Genomic DNA, 13,271 nt, shown 5'->3' on the forward strand with positions numbered 1-13,271 from the left:
CAAATGTCTTATGCTGACTTATAAAATCTACTTCCTAATTATTAGACTAGAATATCACACACAAGAACTGGACATTACACAGGGAGTAAAACAAGCACAAATGCATTACACGAGCCCCAACATGACCTCACTTTACTTCATTAGATGATTCTCTCATATTACATCATTAGTATGCCGCAGACATACGAGCAATTCAAATGATCTCAAGTTTAAATCGGTTTGAGTGTTGTTCCTTGGTACTTTGAGATTTATAAAACAGTCGTAGCTCTGGTGTGGCAGTGACAAAATTTCATGTCAACTTCATAAATAAGTATAGTGGGGAAGTGCAGCCTGTCAATCAGGTCTCAACCTGAAGATGAAGCCTATGGATGGGGCCTTCTCATGAAGATTCTGGGAACTGCTGTTCTCTTGATTTTGCTATCAGAAGAGGCAAACCCTCCTCTCTCTCTCTCTCTCTCTGCTTTCACCCACCTCTTGACAAGCCACCTCGAGCTACATTGAGGAGCCACATTCACAGGGCTGGAGGAGCCACGTGGAAACCCATGCCATCACTGAGATACTTCTGCAGGCATTGGATCCACAAGACTTTGCACCTAGCGGCCCGTGATTTTCCTGCATGCACCATCACGGCATGTGCTGCGTCAGCCTGAAGAGGAATTTATGGACTAGTAGGGGGCATGCGAGCTAATATCAGACTGGTGGACTTGATCTGAGCTGGGCTGGGATGTCTTCTTCATATAAAATTACTCTTTGACATAAAGCTTTTTATTATACATATATAAGTGCCCTTGAATTTGTTTCTCTAGTCAACCTGGCCAAATACCTGGTATCCACGTACCTCCATGAAGAAACTCTTCGCTTATGCTGAATCAGCTTGTATTATGGTGACAACATCACAGGGATGCTTTTTCTTTTCCTTCCTCAAGGCTCTGAGAACCAGAATTTGCTTGGTATTTCAATATAGTGTAGGTTTTCAGCACTGTTACAAGATAGTCACTTTTCAAAATTTCTGTGAATTAAGAAATTTAAACCATATGCCATACATATTTTTTCTTCCTTTCTGGATTCTATTGGAATATTTGTCTCACCATATCTAGGAAATACAGTAATTCTGATTCCTTTGAATAGAGTGATTCAGTACTGAAATTAGGTAGAAGTCATCTCTATAGGTTTTTCATGAACAAAAAGAGAACTTAGCAGAATCATTTGCCTTTATGAAGTAAGAGAAAATGTACACAGCTTGTGTGCATACACTCTATTCACCACTCTTTGTAAATACTGCCTGGGACAAAAGCAAAGAGTAATGAGATCATTCATGGAATAGTAGATGAATCATCTATTAATACTTAGATTTATCTATTGTTAGTTGCTGTAATGCTTGACAACCTCATGCATCACACAATAGAACATAAGATTTTCTTGACTATAATCATAACAGTATTTCTGGAGAGGTTCTTCACACCACCAGCTTTTAGCTCTTGATAGAAGTTTTAGTGCTTGGTAGAAATTGTTTGTGCCACCTGGAGACCTAGATTTGTCTGTACATTAGTTTAGACCCCCCCAGTGCCTCTTTAAATACGCACATGTGCATTGCAAAGATAACAGAAGTTTTTGGATAAATACAGATCAGTAGGTAACAACCAATCAGTGTTAAGCTTACTACTTAAGCCCTTATTTGTGTTTCTAAAGGATTCACTTAAATAGTAATTAAAGGTAGTTAAGAAATTTTAAAAATAGGGAGTAGTCTAATTTTGAATGTTTCTTAACCAATTATTTCCTTTACCCATGCATTTATATATTGCAATTAAAGGAAGCCATTTATCTACCATAGCTCAAGTTGTATATTGACCTTTTTTCTTATTTATTACCATTGTTTGTTGTTCTTAGTGATATTGTTCATAAAACCTTTTTAAAAATTACATTACATTCTACTAGTGGCATTTAATGGACTTCAGATGGTGTAGTTCTAAATGTAGAGAGGATAGTCGTTCATTTCCTAAAAGGAAAAACTCATGAAAATTGATATATTTAAGAAACCTCTTTGGATTTTGTCTTCTTACATGTCCAAATGCTTTAGTACCATTTATTCAGTGCATCTACTATTAAAAATTCATTTTTCTTTTTGTTAAATTGTCTATTTAAAATATGTAAACATCAGATGCATAGTTGTAATGGAAACAATATTGTAGTTCTCAAGACATAAATCCCTACAGAGGATTTGTCTCAAGAATAAGTTTTACTCAATTTTTCATTGCTTGCTACATTTATTTACTTAATTCCTCTAGATATATTAAAAGGAAAGACAGTAACTTTTAGTTAAGACAAAAAGCATCATTGTGGCGAATCTTTCTGCCCTCCTAAACATTAGTTGAAATTGATAAAATGCCAGAATAACAAATAAGTGCTTATTTTAAAGCTACCTCTACAAACAAACCTTCCCATTTCTCATTTTTATGTTTCTTCTTTTGGGAAATAATTACTCTCATGAGAAAGTACTAATTAAAGAGTGCTTACTCTACTGAAATGGGAACTTTCTTTAATAATGCTTCTTTCATAAAGCATAGATCCAGTCCAGGCTCAGATTCTGAATATGGAAGTGGTTTTAGTGATGAAAGTTATGCTTCGTGAATGTGGAATGTGTGCTTCATACTTTAAGTGTTTTTTGAAAATAATAACTATGCCAATGAGCTTCAAGATGATGAAGTTTAATGGGCCCTGGAGTCTGAGCAGATCTCACTGCTTGGATCCAAACATGAGCTTGCAACGAGAAGGATGTGTGGAATCAGCACAGACCAGCCAAGAGCTGCCGCTCTGGTGGGAAAAGCCCCTGGCTGGTGAGAGTGATGGAGGAATTGGGAACGTTGGCTCCACTAACGTGTGACTGGGTGTTAGACAGGATTCCACTAGGAAACTTGTGTTGAGATTATAGTGGTTTGTACAGAAGGCCAAGAAAAGCGTAGTTGGTGCTGCTTATACAGACTGAAGCATGCATAATGAAATCCTTAGACATTATACAGCATTCTAAACTATGAGAAATTATCTAATAAAAGTGCTATCTTTAGTCTTCAGAAGTGACATTTTTCTGTTTTCTTTTTCCTTTTCTTCCTCCGTGTCATGATCAGTGATTGATGGACAATGAACTATGTTCTGCTGTGTGGATTCTCTGGTACTTGTGTCATCTGGCTGGATAATTCCAATGAATGATTTGTGTGAAATGACTACTATCTTAAAGTAATTCATTTACAATGGCAGAAGACCAGAGCCAGTTCCGGAGTTGAAACCCTGGAAAAAAATTGGAGCATTTTCCCATTTCCTACCCTAACGATCAAATTCTGTAACTAGTACCAAAGGGAGAGGTGGCGTTTCTAACATCAGGGATCTTTGTTTTGTTACTGAGAAGAAAAATACATTATTTGGAAACACATAGAAATGTTAGTTTTTCCATGAATGGAACAGGTAAAATTGTGTTCCTTTCACTTCTCTATATCACATTTGGGAGTGCTTGGGTGGTACCAATGGCTACGTATTGGGTTACTAATCAAAAAGTTAGTGATTTGAATCCAACCAGAGGTAGTGCAGAAGAACAGCATGAAGCTCTTCGACGAACAGGTGGCTGCCATGAAAGCCCCAGAGAGAAGCTCCACTCTGGCACCCATGGGACGGGCTGTGAGCAGGAACGGACTCCACAGCAGTGGGTGCTCCTGGGAGATTTCATGTCACTTTTGTACAAGACTCTAATTTCACAGAATGAGTGTAGAAATACTCCTGGGGTTTGAGTCTATACTCATGAGACATAAATGGAAACCAAGAACTGGGCCCACAGTGAGGGCCAGAGTCTTTGGGGTGGGAACTATGGGCAGAGATACAGGACGTAAATAGCACGTCACCACTCAGTTTATTATTATTTTAATTTCTTATGTCAATACAAATAGGACAGTGTAATGACAGAAGAGAGTCATCAAATGAACAGTTACAGTCTCAGAAACTCATGTGGGCAGTGTACCCTGTGCTATAGGGTCACTGTGAGTCGGCATCTACTCTATTGCAGTGAGTTTTTAATTGTTTGTTATTAACGTTCTAGAAAGTAGAAATTAACTACTCATATTATTAAAAACATGAACTTTCACCTACTCAAACTGAGGAAGAAAATCAAGAGAAAATGTGTGTTCCACGCACACTTCATTCATTCAGAAACAGTAGTTTGGAGCACCACACATCAGGCAGCCTTTTCACACATATTTTTATTCTCTGATAAAACCTGGTTGCTTAACTTACCCATCATGTTTATTGCTGTCTTTTGACTTTCAAGGCAATATCCCTTTAGGTCGTTGGTATTATAATAGATAAAATGTTCTTTACAATCTGCCTAGCATAATCTTTTCCTTCTGCATTCCAGAGCAGATAAACTTTGAATTGGATTAGTTGTCCATGCAGTCCATGTGACTCAGGAAAAATGTGATCCTACCACTCTCCAACCACAAATGGATCTACGGGTCAGGACCCACGTGGAGGCAGTGAGTGTGATTTGATTTTGACGCCTTCATTATCTGTTGGAGGAGACTTCCCGGTGTAGTGTTCACACCTGTGACAGCAATGGTGGTAGTTGCATAATCTGTTGTCAATTTTTTGAGACTTAAATTTGACGGGAGTCTAGTCTGTCAGTCAGGTCGCAGCTTGATGACCTAATATGGAGGTGCTAAGTAGAGAAATAGCTCACTGGAGGCAGGACACACCCTCACACCCTATGAGATATTCCTGTGGACAAGACATACGGAGCTATGCTAGAGCCCTGGAGCTGAAGGAGCCACGTGGAGGCCCCTGCTAGAGTTGAAATGTTTTTACTGCCACTGAATCCACAAGACTTTCGACCCACAGGCCTGTGATCTTCCTTCACTCGGCATCATTGTATGACTGTGTGAGTCTGAAGAGGACTTTATCGATTGGTATCGGATGTATGGGCTAATATCAGATTTATGGACTTGATCTGGACTAGGCTGTGATGTTTTCTCAATATTCAACTGCTCTTATATATAAAGCTCTTTCTTGTACACATATGAGTCTACCTGGATTTGTTTCTCTAGTCAGCAGTTTAAAGCCACCAGCCAACCTGAATGGAGAAATATAGGGCTTTCTATCCCATAAAGAGTTATAGTCTCCATAATTACCAGGGCAGTTCTACCCTGTACCCTAGGGTACTATGAGTTGGCATCAATTTGATGGCCAGGAGTTATTCATTTTATGATTATTATCATCTGCTATTGAGTCAGGAATGGCTATGCAACTCTATTTTGGCTGATGAATGTAGAGAAAACATTTCTGGGGAAGTGTGGAAAGCTTCTTATAAATCTATTGAGATGTTCACAGGAGGCACCAGCCTCTCTCTCTCTCTGTCATGATAGATAACTCTGGCCCACACACAGTTGGGGCCTCAAATACTAGACTTGTCTCCAGGTATATTTGACCAGCTGATTCCAAAAATGGCACCAGCCAGCTTTCTGCCATTGGTTCTGGAATTTGAAATATGAAATATATGTCATATACCATAGCTGTTTGCAATCAACCTCACCACTGAAACATTTAACACGAATTATCATTGACTTTCTTTTATTATATGTAATATCATGACTTTATAATTTGAAGAAGAAAAACTAAACCCTTCAAAATATTTATGAAAATTCCTATGACTTTTATATTTTCAGCACTCTAAAGTGCCATCACACCTTCCATATAAGTGCCTTTCAACATAAAATTTTTCTTTTCCATTCTCCTCAAGCTGTGTTCTGGCTTTCCAGTAATCAGTTTGCAGTCTCTGTACATATTGTGAAGTCTCCCATACCAAAAAGAAAAACCTGTTGACATATAATCTATTCTAATTCAGTGTGACCAATAGGGCAGAGAAGAACAGCCCTTCTGGATTTCCAAATCTTAGACCTTTCAAAGACTACGACGTGCTTGGTGTGTTCAAACCACTGACTTAATGATTGGCCGCTCAGCCCATAACCAACGAGCCATCCACCAACAGGCCATACCCTGCTTCCCGTGGGAGTCCCTTAATACTTAATTCTCTTTCAAATCTGGCCTAATGTTTATCCTATTTAAAACTTGGATGAGTTTATAATAAATTAGCATCATTTAATAGTGAAAAACATAGTGGAATGCCACATCTAAGAAATGAGAGCTGATGCAGTCTATACACTGTGATTTTCTGAATTTCAGTGCTCCAAATAATCCCAGGAACAGGTCTTGGCGCATAAAAACCAAGACACTGGAGAAAAATCGGTGTGTCACATTGGCGGATTGCGGGGAGGTGAGGCTGTGTAGCAATCAGAGCACGTGTGCTTTAATACCACAGGCAGAAGTATAGAAGCTCCAGGATGAAGCTTCCGGATGAAGCCAGCACTGCATATGGCAGAGCAAACAAAACTTTTAAAGTTAATGGGCTCAACTAATCTTCAAGAATGCTGTACTTTTGGTTGCCTCTTTATTGTTTAAGCCAATTGAACTGGATTTTATTCTTTACATATGGCTCCTAACTGCTACAGGATCTCTTTACGAGTACGAAAAGACAGAGATAAACCATTCTCTTCCACATTGTTGTTAGTGTTTATCCAGGACCATTCTTTGAAAGTTCTACTATTCCACTTGTGCCTTTTAGCAGGTGTAATATTGGAGAGGATTAGAATGTTAAAGATATTTTCAGTGAACCTATGTCCAGGAACTGGGGTCACATAATAAGGAAGTTATTTGAGCTACTCTGTGTCAGTTCTTGTTTTGGGCCATAGGTGTGTAACACAGAAGCAACATCTCCACTTACAAGGATCTTACTGTCTCAAATCAATGAACACATACTGTATAGCTAAGCGGAAGTAGGCTGTGTGTTGCTTTATATGAGACGGTCAGAGAAAGTCTTTCTAGTACAGGACATCTAAGAAGAAGGAGAAGCCGCAATAAAGCTACTTGGGGTAAGTGATCATTCACACAGGAGGGACAGCAAACGCACAAGTCCTGATGGGTAGAAAATATTTATTGTGTTAGAAGAAACCCAAAAATGCTCGTGTGACTTGAGGAAAGTGAGGAGAAAACCTGTGGAGATAAAGACCCAGAGAGAAAAATAGTTGTGCGTGTAGGCAGATGTAAACATATAGTGTTTCGTGTCATGAAAAGGGTGTTGGACTTCGTACTCTTTAAAAGACTTTTTTTTAACAGAACGGTGACATCCTTGCTATAAAGAGAAAGTAGACCCTAGGGCAGTGGTTCTCAACCTTCCTAATGCCACCACCCTTTAATACAGTTCCTCATGTTGTGGTGACCCCCCAACCATAAAATCATTTTTGTTGCTACTTCATCTCTGTCATTTTGCTACTGTTATGAATTGGGCAACCCCTGTGCAAGGGTCGTTCCATCCCCAAAGGGCTTGCGACCCACTGGTTGAGAACTGCTGCTCTAGGGCATAAGGTCAGTGGCAGAGAGAGTTGTTATAAAGCAAATGCTATAGTACAAGTGAGAGAAAATAGTAACTTGAATTCAAGAGACAATGGCAGAAGGAATGAGAAGTCAGAATCTGAAAGAATATGGCTAAAATATTAACTATGGGGTGTGGGAGAAAGAAAACTATTCATGTTTATTGCCTGAGAAGTCGTCTTTTATGAAGATGAGAGTAAACTCTCTGGGACTATATTCAGGGGGTGGAATTATACAGTGGATTTTGGAATTAGTAATGATCAGATTTAGCATATATCTATGAGAAGCATTGAATAATTGGTTGGGTATATCATAGTAGAATTTAGGGAAGAGTTGACATCAAGATATAAATTTGAACATGAGCTGAGTAGGGCTGCAAATCCATGGGAGCTGATGAAATCACTTGGGGGCTTGAGGGTCAGTACAAGTAGAGCAGGGTCCCAGGCTGACTCCTGAACACACGGCTGCATAGTAGCCTGGGAATATGAGACAGCTCCGTGAAAGAGAGGAGCATGGGAGTGGAGGTCACTGAGCCAGAAGAGTCAAGAACAGAATATCCCAGAGACCAAGTCAAGAGTTCCAATGAGGAAGGAATGAACAAGGATGTCAAGTATGCTGATTGGTAAGGTCAGACGACAACTGGAAAATGACCACAATTTGATGAGAAAAAAACAAATTTTAAGCTTTTTGAATTTTCTTCTACCAAGGTACCACAGTATCATATTTTCCCAGGATTTGGAATGTACACTAATTAGACTATTTATTTTTGAGATTAAATTTTACTTCTTATCCTAGCTCAAAATGAGAGCCAATAAATTGTATAACATTTAGTATGATTAGCAAACTTAAAACCTCTGCCTCTCTACCTTCAACTTTATCAAGGAAGTGGTACGCTGAGGGACATGCACTAACGATACCCGAGACATGTAAGAAAGTGCAAATCAACCATAAAAGAGTCACTTTTCTCATTAGGCATTAATACATACAGTTTCAAAGCTACAGGAATTAAATTTAAAACCAACATGATTGTTTTATCAATAGTAAAAAAAAATGGCCGTATAGATTGCTTTTTTGTGTGAAGTAATTTGGTCCACACTATGATTGAATATTTGGCAAGTTTGGGATATTTTATTTAACTTTCATTATATATGTGTTTAATTATAAGATGGCTTCATACCAATAAGATAGAGTCCGTATTTCAAACTAAAACATTTTCACATCTGCAAAACACCTGAATATATGTTAAGTTTATGAGACTACAGACTGATAAATTTAATTAAGTTCCAACTTATACCAAGGAGCTTCAAAAGTTCACGGAATGATTCTATTATCTTTTAAATTAAATTTTCATTAAATCTTTCAGTTCTTCTTAAAGACCATGAAAACATGAGGGTTCTAAAATGGGTCCTGTACTCACAGTTGGGCATCACACAGAGTTCCTTTCCTTTGTATTCTTATACCAAAAGCTAAATACCAAAGGTTTATATGTTAATTTAATAATAAAAATGTTTGAAACAGTTTAAATTAATAGGTATTAAAATACATTTACAGTTAAAAAATGATGTCTATGCTGTAGGTGGCTACTGAAAAACATTGAACTGAAAAGGAATTAAAGAGCAGTTAGCTATAGACCTTGTGATCGGCTTCATTAGAAATTGCAGCCTAAGATACCCTACAGGGTAGCATTACTCGGTCCTGTGGGGTCACTATGAGTCAGGGTTGATATGAGGACACACCACAGTACAAGCCATAAGCTCCTGTTGGATTATTTCTGTTTAGATTTCTATTTCAATAAACTTTGTTTTTTATACGATTGTTCTGCTAAGGGGTCATCTTGGTCTTCTAATGGATAATTCACAAAGCCATAGTCAGAATCATTAAATTAACCTCATGAGCTTCTGTGGCTAAGGATTTGAAAAATAGCTCAGAGGCATTGACTACGTTAAATAGAAATATAGTATAGAGGATACATAGATTACTGTTTATAGATAAATGTTAGTCATATTTTAAGAAAATAATAATTATTTATGTCCATAAGTAATGATAGTGCCAAATACATAATAGTTTTTCATGTGCTATGTACTGCACTAAGGTCTTGATTGGCAGTGAATCTTTAGAAGAATTCCGAAGAACAAGACAGACGTCACTGAAAGTCTATATAGGAAACTAGGTTTGGGAGAATTTCAGTAACTTGGTGAAGGTTGTAGGCTGTGTGTTGATGTGCCAGGTTCGTCAGCTATATCCTACGGTAGGCTAATGATATTGAGAAATTGAAATATTTTACACCTAACAACATCACTTGAAGGTCTATTGCTTAGTCTTATTGTTGCATCATTAAAATAATCTGTAAAGTTTGGTGAAGAAACTATATAGGATAAGCTATCAGAAAGAATAACGTCTTCAGCCTTAAGGCTTATCTTAAAACAAGTGGCCAGCTAAGTGAGGCATCAACTAAAGCTACATGGAAGAAGCACACCAGACTGATCCAAGGATAATAAGTATAAATCAAAATCCAAAGGAGGGGATGGTATCAGAGCTTAAATTGGGACCACCCAGTTTGCAGAAGACCATAGATGACTGGAAAACCACACCCCCTTCGCAAGGTTCCACCACGGTTTGGGCCTCTGCTGAATGCCCTCGGCCTATTGTAGAGGGATGGGAATAGCCTTACTATCAAACGGAGGACACTATGAAGTACATAATGGCAAATATAATTCGGCTAAAATAGAATGTCTTATCATGGGATCTCCCTTTTGACCCATTCTAAAGTTGTTCTAATATTTTCTACTTTCTTTTTGATTGTGATTTTTCTATTTTGTCTATTTATTGTTGTATTTTTCATTTGTGTGTTTGTTTACTTGCTTACTTCCTATCTGTGTTTTGTATGAGTTTTGAATACGAAAAGGTGGATTTACAGAGACAGCAACTGGATTGGTAATTGTTTAGGAGCATGTCAAGGGAGATGGGGGAGGGGGGCTATTGGGAGCTAACAACAATGAGTACAAGAAGCAAATGTTCTGAAATTGATTGAATGATTACGTGGTGTATTATGTGAAGTATTTGCCAATAAAACTATGAGAAAAGAAAATACCATGACTTGGGTCATGCCCCTCTTAGTCCTCAAACTGACATTCTTGATCTTCGGCAGTTTAAAGAGGTCTTACACAGAAGATTTACCCAATTCCAGGTATGGTTTGATTTCTTGATTACTACTTCCATAAGCATTAATTGTGGATCCAAAAAAAAATCCTTAATCTTATCAATCGTTTCTCTGTTTAGCAGGATGTTGCCCATTGGTGAAGTTATTGGAACTTGGGCTTTCTTTCCTTTGAGTTGGGGGTCCATACTGAAGACTGCTGCCTTTGATTTCCATCAGCAGGTGCTTCAAGTCCTTCTCATTATCAGCAACCAAGGTATGCCATTTATATACCAAATATAGAGATTTTATAAACAAATGAACATTTACTGAAGGGGTGTCATCAACTTTTTACTGATAATTGTGAACAACAAATATTTTTAGAGATTAAAATAATAATTTGTAAAGGGTTTTCAGGCTTTTCTAATGGGCTAGGCCTTACTATCTGAGGGTGACACAACCTTTGGCAACCATAATAGCATAGATTGCTTAGTTATATATAGAAAAATTACAGTCCCTTTCCTCAACTTTGATGGCTTAGTGGGTTATGCCTTGTACTGCTAACTGCAAGGCCAGCAGTTCAAAACCACCAGCTACTCCTTAGGAGAAAAATAAGGCTTTCTGCTCATGTAGAACATTATAGTCTTAGAAACCCCCAGGGGCGGTAACAATCTGTCCTAGAGGGTCTCTATGAGTCAGAGTATTTGACTTGGTGGCACTGAGTTTTGTTTTTGTGGTTTCCCTCAACATTTTCCATTTAATCTCTTTCTATTTTCCTTTCACAAACATTTATTAATCTTCCTGTATGTAGCAGACACTTCTAAATATTAAAGCAAACTATACTGAAGAGAAGATCAAGTCATTGTCTTTTAGAAGCTTCCACTCTAAGAAAATGGAGAACTAAGAAGATATTGGAGCATAGTCTAAAGAAAATCCAAAGAACAAACATAGTTATGAGCCATCGGGGGTGCAGAAATGAATATTTAAATAATTGTAATATTGGTTTTGTTGAGGGGCATTATACACAGTATTTGGGATTTTATGGACAAGAATTACCTCTGTTTGTATGGGCAAAAACATTGAATGATGCAAGAAGTATCAAAAGAAGATGGGAAGAAGATACAGGACCATTGTACTCAAAATGAATGGTCAATATTCATCATTTCCAGAGGTACATAGGATCCAGAACTGATGGTGATGAATTAAGAACCCCATGCTGCACTGATGGCACCACCAGACAACGAGCTGTCAAAAATTGAGAGGACACTAATTGAGGTGTTTCAGCAAAGCTGAGGAAAAACGGGAAACACTCACTGACCTGTGCCAAGACATTCGGGAGAAAACGACCCGGGCAACCAAGTGGAAGAGATCAGTATTTGTACCCATTCTGAAGAGCGGTTTACAAAACCAAATGGGAAGAAGATCAGACAGACAGTTACTATCACATGTCAATAAAATGTTGCTGATGATTATTAAAAACTGACTGCAGTGGTGCATCAAGAGAGAGCTGCTGGTATCAAAACCAGATTGAGTAGAGGACAAGGAGCAAACGGTCTCGTTGCTGACATCAGATGGCTATTGCTGATAATGCTAGCAAGATGTTTACCTGCACTTTACTGCCTATAAAATGGCATTGGACTATGTGGATCATAACAAACTATGGACAGATTTGAGGAGAATGGGAATTCCAGAACACTTCATCAGGCTCATGTGAAAACGTTACGGGGACCAAGAGACTGCCAAGGGAACACAACTAGGGAGTACTAAGTGATCTACAATCAGAAAACGTGTACACCTGGGTTGAATTCTTTCAACATACTTATTCAGTCTGTATTCTGAGTGAATAACCTAAGAGGCAGGAGTATAAGAACAAGAACACAGCGTTTAAGGTTTAATAAACAGATCAAAGTTTATTAATAACCTGTGAGATGCAGATGAAAAGCCGAAGGAATTGAAGCACATGTTAACCGAGATCAAGGACTGCAGCCTTCAATATGGATTGCAACTCACAACTGGACGACAAATGGAGATTGAAGTTGTCACGGATTTCATTTCACTTGGATTCACAATCAATGCTCATGAAGGCAGCAGCAATAAAAACTATGCAACATAATGTATTAAGCAAATCAACTGCACAAGACCTCTTTTAAGTGTTGAAAATCAAGAATGTTATTTTGAGGACTAAGGTGCACCTGATTCAAGACATGGTACTTTTAATCACCTCATATGCTTATGAAAGTTAGACATTGGATAAGGAAGACCGAAGAAGAATTTATGAATTTTAATGACGATGCTGGATCAGAATTGAAAGCAGAGGATCTGCCAGAAGAACAAACAACTCCGCGTTCAAAGTATAGTCGGAATGTTGCTTAGAAGCAAGGATGGTGAGAATTCACCTCGCATATTTGGGACAAGTTAACGGTGTCTGGAAAAAGACATCATGCTTTTGGTAAAATTGAAAGTCAATAGGAAAGAGAACGACCACCTAGGAGACGGGTTGACACAATGGCTGTAACAATGGGCACACGTGCAACATTGACTGTAAAGATGGTGCAGGACCAGGCAGTCTTTCTTTTATATATTAGGTCACCACGAGTCATAACTGACTTGACGGGACTTAACAACAAAATGACTTTTCTACAAATTACAGCTTTAATACAAGAAGCAGAGGTCA

Source organism: Echinops telfairi, unplaced genomic scaffold (genome assembly GCF_000313985.2).
Source record: "Echinops telfairi isolate 266 unplaced genomic scaffold, ASM31398v2 ScPeMD7_23;HRSCAF=83, whole genome shotgun sequence".
In the NCBI taxonomy this organism is placed as follows: Eukaryota; Metazoa; Chordata; class Mammalia; order Afrosoricida; family Tenrecidae; genus Echinops; species Echinops telfairi.